Genomic DNA, 8,853 nt, shown 5'->3' with positions numbered 1-8,853 from the left:
AAGAAGAAAGTAACCTTTGGGGTGAAGCACAGTGACTACTGGTGTGGGTGAGCGGCGAGTGGTTGCGCGGGGGGCGGGGGGGGGCAGACGGTAAAACAGCGCTGGGGGTTCGAACAGCACAATCCCAGTATGTACTGTCGTGCCTCCAGTGTGAGTCTGCCTGTCTATACAGAGGAGAGGCCAGACTGGTTTGTGAAGGCAAACCTGCATTTTCCTGGCTTTCAGCAGCATGTCCTTCCTGGGGACTATAATGTCACGTCTTCAGGAGGTCACAATGAAGGCTGTTGGGGGCAAAAGTGGAGTGGGCCTTGCTTGCTCGACTTCTAGGCTAGCCAAGTGTCTTGTGTGTGTCTGGGCCCCATGCATCTGATTTGGAGGTGGGGTGGGAAGGAAAAGACTGAAGGACTTCTAGCCTCCTCCCCCAAGGGCAGAGGCATAAAGCCACATGTCCATATGCCAGAGACCTTGAAGGCCAGAGGTGACCATCTAGGGCAGTGGTCTAGACAGTCGTCACCTTAGCCTGAAGCTGCTGTACAGGAGCATATCTGAGGCTGTGCATGACAGGGTAGCCAAGTCACTGGCTCCAAGGCGGGTACCTCAGGAGGGCTGGGACCTGCTTGGAGCTTCCTGTTGCTGAGGGGAGCTGTTTCTGTGCCTCTCATACCTTCACGTCATTCTTCCCGCATAGTTGTCTTCCTCCCCTGTGCCCTGGCCACAGCCCCTGGGAGTGCCCTGCAAGAGAATGGTGTCCAGGGAGCTTGTGGCCCCCTCTCCAGGGGAGGCGGTCATACTTCCTCTGCTGACTGTTGCAAAGCTCCTCAGAGGGGCTGGCCCTGAGCTGGCTCCGACCTTACCCCGGACCTGACTGTTCCTCACTGGGTAAAGGTCGCCTTCACTGCAGGATCTCAGCTTTGCTTGTTACCTGCTATGAGTCCTTGGATCTTCTATGGCAAAACAGGCTGGTAGCTGCTGGGCTGGGTGGTTAGGCATAAACTGAATGGACCCAACAGGCACTTAAATGCCGCATCTTTTGGCTCTGTCTCTAGCCTTGTGTCTGGCTGAGGTCGGGGGCTCAAATATGTTGGCATGGGTATAGCGGCAGATGTCTAAGGTACATTCAGAGTAGTGTTTTGTGATTCTGGGTCTAAGTAGTACAGGAAGGCCCCTGACTTAAGTCATTGCCCCACACTTGGAGGGGCCTGTCAACACCCTTGGCATCACCGGGAGATGGGTGGGAAGGGCAGAGCTTTAGGCCCACTCCTAGATGTAAGAATCTGCATCTTAACCAAATCCGCAGGTGACGCAGATGTGTTTTGAAGTGCACTGGGTCAGGGGATTTTCATCAAGAAATGAGTTAAAACAAGGTATTTGTAGGCGACTGGTTAGCTCAGTTGGCGGTACTTTTAACAAGGTTGCCAGTTCGATTCCCACATGGGCCAGTGAGCTGCACCCTCCACAACTAGATTGAAGGACAGCGATTGACTTGGAGCTGATGGGTCCTGGAAAAAACACTGTTACCCAATAAAATAAAATAAAAATGTTTGCATCATGCTCCCCCCGAGGCAGGTTAAGGTATGCTGCTGAAGGGAGTAAAAGACCAGGGGCAGGCGGTGTGGGCTTCCTGGAATCAGTGGCCCTGGAGCAAATCCTCAGAACCAGCAGATCCTAGCTGGGCAAAATGGGGAAGGTGAGAGAGCAGGGAGGAAAGACCAGGGAGAACCCGTGCAGTCCTAGCAGTCCAGTAAGGATGAGGGAGTGGAGAGGGAAGCTTTGGAGGGCTGATGAAAAGTTGGAAAGGAGCCACTAAAGGGCTGAGTGCCATGGGTGGATGTCCCTGTCAGGAAGACCAACTGGGGCAGCAGAGTGGCCTAGAGACTGAGAAAGCCAGCTTGGCTCCCTGCCACTGCCGGCTCGGCAGCTCACTTCATCTACAGGATGGGAATAACAGGAATGGCTGGAGTTGGGCAAGTAGAACAAGTGGTGGGTTCCTGATTCACATAGCAGGATTTTCGGGACTGATGGCCGGTCTCCCAACCACCCAACTCTACCCCTGAGTCTGTTTCCTCTTGCTTAGCGGCGTCCTGTTTCAGATGAAGTTCTCAACTTCAGGATTAGCTCTAGGATTAATGTGATACTTGGTGTCCAGCATGTGTTCAGTCCGAGCTGTTCTACAAGCAAAGGCTACTCCCAGGATACCCTGGGGGACCGTCCCTGCCTGAACAGCCATCCTTTATTGCCCTCATGCTCCCTGATGTTGCAACACTCTGGGAACTCATCTCTTCTTTCAACTTCTGTCCTCAGCAGAAAGAGGAAGTGGCTGTGTCTGGTGTGGGAAGGAAGTGTGACTAGGAAGTGACCCTGAAAATCAGCCCAGGCAGTTCCAGATGGGCCTCAGCTCAGAGTGAAGCTGGCCCCCAGGGGACAGCCCAAGCGCAGCCTCCGGGAGCAATGTCAGAGGGCGCTGACTTCCAGCCTCAAGGCGGAGCTTGAGTGGGAAAGGAAGGTGGCAGAGGGTTGAAAGTTGTCTTGATTTCCGTTGCTTAGGCTGTCATTGTTTGGGGCTGCTGCTTGTTACAGCCTGTGAAACTCTCAGTGAAGCAACACTTTGTGTGTGGGTTTAAAACTTTTTGCCTTTGTGCTTCCTCGTAATCAGAGATGAGGTATGTTAAAGACAATGGGAAAAAAAGTAAAATGATCACACAAATACAAAATGAAAATGTGTCAAACATCTTTTTTAACATTCATTGAGGGAACCTAAAACCTAAACTGGTTCAAAGGATAACGCGAAGAACAGAATTATATGAAGGTAACCAGGAATGCAGAGATGAATTTGATGCTAGATGCAAAAATGACTTCTTCCACAGGGCAGAAATTCATTGCATCTCTAAGGACAAGATCATTTGCAACTGTTTGCATTACTATCAGTTTTCTGTAATTTACAGAATTGTAAAATACTGTCGAAGACTAGGAAAAGCACAGACTCATGGAATCAGATCATCTTTTTGCCCATTTCAAAGGCTTTCACAATTTTTCCTGACAGGTGTTAGATTTATCACTACTTTTAGCAGTGGATTCTAAGCAGCTCCTAAGGACTAATGGAAGTTTTCAAGGGAAAGTTGTATACCATCAGAAAGATACCACTGCCTCCTGAGGGGCCTCTTGCCCTCAGCCTTTAACCTAAGAAGCCTGGCTTGTCCACACACTATAATCGATCCCTTCTCTTGAGCAACTCTACATCCCAAACCAGGGTGCCAGAGTCTCAATTTACAACTAGAACAATATCTGGGGGTGGGGGGTACACGTCAAGTGTAATTGTTTAGTGTTAAACTTCTCAGATGAATTCACTGAGCATACATCAGTTATTTCAGATTTGCAGCAAGGGAACTAGCAAGGACTAGCCAGCTCAAAAGGTGTTCCATGGGGCCAGGACTTAAATGAGATGATGCTCGCTGCTGAACTCCTCGGGGCTACGAAGCCACTGAGCTTTTGTTGGCTGTGTAGGTCCCACCTGGGTCCTGAGTGGGCACCATCACCCAGAGATTCCAGGTGCTATTAAGTAGAAATAATGAGCAAAGCAGAGGTGGCTTCTAATCAGACAATCCCTCCAGAGTGTCAGATGGAGGCCAATTAGCTGAGGCACCAAGCAACAAAATTCTGCCTTTCTAAGCAAAACATCAGAACATGTTTGGGCGCCTTAGCTGCGGTGCTTGGTCCCACTGTTTTCCCAGGTTTACGTTGATCTGTTCTTGCTTCTGAGTGAGCAGTAAACCCTGACACCTGGAGTGAAGTTTAAGAACTTTTCTTTTTTAATCTAAGTTTCTCTGGGCACCACCACTCCCCATTCCGTGGCCAACAGCCACATTCCTTATTGGGCCATGTCATTCATTTTCACTTGTTTGAGAAGGCCCGAGGGCAGCACAAGCGCCAGCCTTTGAGACGCTAAAAAAAGAAAGACAGATCTTCTGGAAAGAGTCAGTACAAAGCCCCCACTAAGAAGGATTCAGCTCCCAATTACCCCCAGGCTTCTTGCCTTTGGGCAAATCTAACCCACCTACTATGTGAGTGTGTGCCTGCATGTGCGTGGGAACGCGTGCATTCTCACTTTTTTATTTTTTTATTAAATTTATTGGGGTGACAATTGTTAGTAAAATTACATAGATTTCAGGTGCACAATTCTGTATTACATCATCTATAAATCCCATTACTTTTTTCTAATAGAAAAAAGCATGAGTACATAGTAAATAAAAATTCTCAGCTCATCCCCTACCTTCTCAAAGCATCTTAAGTTTCCTCTCAGAAACTTCCCATGCCTACAAGCCTGTGTGTGCCTTAAAAACTAACTAGCTAACTAACTAACTAACTAAATAATAATCCCCCACCCCCACACACACATAGGTGCACTTTCTACTCTACCCTGTACTTTGAAAGTTCCTTTTTTACCTTTTACTTACAATAGATCTGTGAGTCTTCCCCCCACCCCCACCTCTGTCTTTCTACCTAGCATTCTGGGGTTATTTAACCAGCCCTCTTCTTCTGGGCAGTTGTTTCTGATCCTTTGCTATGTATATTGGTTTAAAGTTTAGTTTGCAGGTGGTCAATCCTGTTTCCCTCTTTCCAGAGACATCCTGCTGCAACATCAGGACACAGCGCACTCACTCTCTTCTGCCTAAAAATTAAAACTCCATTTCCCCTGTTTTCCCTCTTGTTGCTGCCCTATTTTACTTCTTTTCATGACCAGAACTCTTTATTTTTCCCAAATATAAATAGTCTTTCTTTTCAGGTTATAAAAATGGAAACTATTCATTGGGACACACTCAAACGATAGAGGAAACATACAAAGAAAATGAAAATCACCTGGTATCCCGCCCCTCGGATGTTGCTGTGTTGCTAGTGTCCTTCCAAGCACACACAGCCATGAGGAAGCTTATGTAAGTGGCATCATTCCACACGAGGGGGTTTATCCTCTGCCATCCCCTCCACCCCTGTCCCCCAATGTGCGAAACACAAAGATTGTCCTTGGAAGAGCTATCTCCACTTCTATACTGCATCCCTGACCTTCATGACCACAGACATATTTGCTCCAGCTTCTAGCTCTCCATGGAAACCACTCTGGTCACCAATGGCTTCCCTGTAGCAAAGTCAGAAATTTGGGACCTTTCTTGAAGTCAGCTGGCAGATTAAAAGATGAGAGAGCCCAGACCTGGGAGGCAGGAGCCCTGGGTTTTGGGACAGGCTGCCCTCCCAGGGGACCATCCTGTTGGGCCTCTCAGGAGTGTCTATCACCACAGAGCACCACTTTCATGGGACACTCCCTTTGGTTCTCTGTCATGCTCACCCAAGCCAGCCCCTTCCCCAGACACTCCTACCTCTCACCTATTCTTCAAAGGCCAGTGTTTCTTAGCTCTGGACTCACCTTTTGTCATCTTCTGTGGTCTTTCCAGATGACCTTGATGTCATTGTCAGTGACTCCAAAATCCCTGTCTCTAGCCCAGATCTCTCCAGAGCCTCACACCTGGCTGTTCTTCCCTCTCCCCTACTCACACTCAACTTGTTGACTACCCCCCTTTTCTAGTGTTCTCCGCTCCATGTGAGTATACTCCCATGCACCCAGGCTTCCAGACAGTGAGTGTCCTTCCTGCTTCCGTTGAGTTTCTCTACCCCAGCTTTCCTCCTGGATCCCCCATTAGTCCTCAACCTTGGCAGGCCTGGCAAGTCTCCCCCAGAGCTCCAGCTCCTCCCGCTCTCTGGGTTTAGAGATCCTCCCCTCTCCGGAGCCTAGATTCCAGAAGCTTTCAAACCCACTCTCCCACCATTATTTTGTTGGTGTCTCTAGGTGTGTGTGCAGTGGGGTTTTTGGACAATAACTATCATTCCAGCGTTTTACTGGGGAAAAAGGAAGCTCTTAAGAAAATACTTTGGGGCAGATGGGTGGCTCAGTTGGGTAGAGCATGAGCTCTGGGCAACAGGGCTGCCGCTTAGCTTCCCACATGGGCTAGGGAGCTCCGCCCTCTGCAACTAGAATGAAGACAATGAGCTGCAGCTGAGCTGCCACTGTGTTCCTGCTGAGCTCCCAGGCAGCCGGATGGCTCAGTTGGTTAGAGAGCATGCTCTCAACTGCAAGGTTGCCGGTTCGACTCCCACAAGGGATGGTGGGCTGTGCCCTCTGCAACTAAGATTCACTGGACTTGGAGCTGAGCTGCACCCTCCACAACTAAGGCTGAAAGGACAACAACTTGACTTGGAGCTGATGGGTCCTGGGAAAAACACACTGTTCCCCAATCATGGCCTAGAAATACACACTGTTCCCCAATAAAGTCCTGTTCCCCTTCCCCAATAAAAATCTTTAAAAAACATATATATATATATATATATATATATATATATATATATATATATATCTTTTGAATGTTGAATAACTTTTCTAATGCTTCAGATCATGTCATCTGCACTCCCACCCCAATGAGGCCAGTCATGGGGGCGTGCTCATATCTGCAATTGGATACTACCTGAATGTAAAGACAAGCTCTGCCACTCTGCCATTTGCCAACTGTGTCTGTCACCTTAGACACATTGCTTAAGCTCTGTGCCTCAATGTGCCTCAAATGTCCTTTTTTTTTAAAATTGTGGAAATTGGGGAACAGTGTGTTTTTCCAGCGCCCATCAGCTCCAAGTCAAGTCGCTGTCCTTCAATCTAGCTGTGGAGGGTGCAGCTCAGCTCCAAATCTAGTCGCCATTTTCAATCTTAGTTGCAGGGGGTGCAGCCCACCATCCCTTGTGGGAATTGAACCGGCAACCTTGTTATTAAGAGCACATGCTGTAACCAACTGAGCCATCTCGCAGCCTCACCGGCAGCTCGGTGGCAGCTCGTTGTCTTCACTTTAGTTGTGGAGGGCGCAGCTCACTGGCCCATGTGGGAATCAAACAGGCAACCCTGCTGTTCAGAGCTCGCACTCTAACCAACTGAGCCACCTGGCCGCCCCAAATGTCCTCATCTTTAAACTGGGGATAACGATGACACCGACCCCATTGAAAGAATTCAGTGGCATGATGCATGTCAAGTACTTGGCACACACTAGGTGCTTTAAAAATGTTGTAGATGGTCATGGCTGAGAAGACTGAGACTGAGAGGGGAAGGGATGTGTTCCCATCCTGAGTTGTAGCCACTGCAGTCACCTAGTATAAATCACAAGTAAAATGCTATCCTTCATTTCTTTTCTTTTCTTTTTTTTTAATTGGGGAAGGGGAACAGGAGTTTATTGGAGAACAGTGTGTACTTCCAGCACTTTTTTATTTCTTCCAAGTCAAGTTGTTGTCCTTTCAATCTTAGTCATTGAGGGTGTCGTTCAGCTTCAAGTTGTTGTCCTTTCTGTCTTAGTTGTGGAGGGTGCAGCTCCGCTCCAGGTCCAGTTGCCGTTTCTAGTTGCAGGGGGTGCAGCCCACCATCCCTCGCAGGAGTCGAACTGAGAACCTTGTGGTTGAGAGGACACGCTCCAACCAACTGAGCCGTCTGGGAGCTCTGTGGCAGCTCAGCTCAAGGTGCTGCGTTCAATCTTAGTTGCAGGGGGCGCTGTCCACCATCCCTTGCGGGACTTGAGGAATCGAACTGGCAACCTTGTGGTTGAGAGCCCACTGGCCCATGTGGGAATCGAACCGGCAGCCTTCGGAGTTAGGATCATGGAGCTCTAACCGCCTGAGCCACCAGGCTGGCCCTCTATTGTGTTTTTAACTACAGTTGACCCATCAGCAACATGGAGGTTAAGGCCCATGTGGGAATCGAACCGGCAGCCTTTGGAGTTAGGAGCACAGAGCTCTAACCGCCGGAGCCACCGGGCTGGACCCTATCCTTCATTTCTTGATGGAGGTCTGGCTCTGGGAGTAAGTGGGAGAACTTGACTTTGGTGCCTCCCTAGACTCAAGGCACGTGTCCTCTAAGCCAGCTCCCAGGTGGTGGAGTCCTGGCTTAGGGTACCAGAGACTTGGCGTACAACAGGTGCTCCTTCTTCACGAACTTCTGGTGGGTCACTCCCCCATCCTGGGCCTCAGCTTCCTCTTCTATAAAATGAAGCTTTGGAACCAAATGAGGGGGAAGGTGTCTTCCTCCATCCCCAGCAGTCTGAATCTTCCTCGAAATCCCTGATCAAGTATGAGTGACATGAGATTATGTAAAAATACTTAGAGTCTGAGATTCAGAGGACTCTGTACCCTAGAAACCGGACGCAAAATGTGTGTAATATGTGTGTACACGTGTGAACACTGATATTTGAGCATTTTTTTCTGGGAATAACTTTCTTTAGCTTTGTAAAGGAAGTCTGTGATTCCAGATTCATCACCAGCCTGGTTTAGGCCTCATCATCCTTGACCTGAACTACAGCAACAGCCTCCAAACAGGTCTCCCTACACCTTTCTCTTTCCCTTCAGTCTATCCTCCACCCACCACACAGGGTATCCTTCTAAAAGTTCAACACTGACTCTGGCAACGCTGTCTCCAGTTGCTTAAATTCCTTGCATGGCATTTGAAGTCTATCAGACTTTACCCAGCCTTCTCCCCATATTCATATCCTGCCACACCCTAATTCATTTTCTCTGTCCTCACCCCCTCCATGTACACTCTGTTCTGGCCACAAGGAACATTTCGCTGCTTCCTGAATGTGTCAGGCACTTTCACATCTCTCTTTCTTTGCATGGGCTTCCCTGTATTCCATCTGGCAAACCCCTATGTGGGCTTGAAAGATACAACTCAGGTATTACCCTTCTGTGATGTCTTCCTGACCAACCCCCTAAATTAAGTACACCCTTCTCTGCTCCCACCCCTTTATGACAACATTTATCTCACTATATTGTAATTGTGTCTTA

This window comes from Rhinolophus sinicus, linkage group LG03 (genome assembly GCF_036562045.2).
Source record: "Rhinolophus sinicus isolate RSC01 linkage group LG03, ASM3656204v1, whole genome shotgun sequence".
In the NCBI taxonomy this organism is placed as follows: domain Eukaryota; kingdom Metazoa; phylum Chordata; class Mammalia; order Chiroptera; family Rhinolophidae; genus Rhinolophus; species Rhinolophus sinicus.
Note: the sequence above shows the minus strand (reverse complement) of the source record.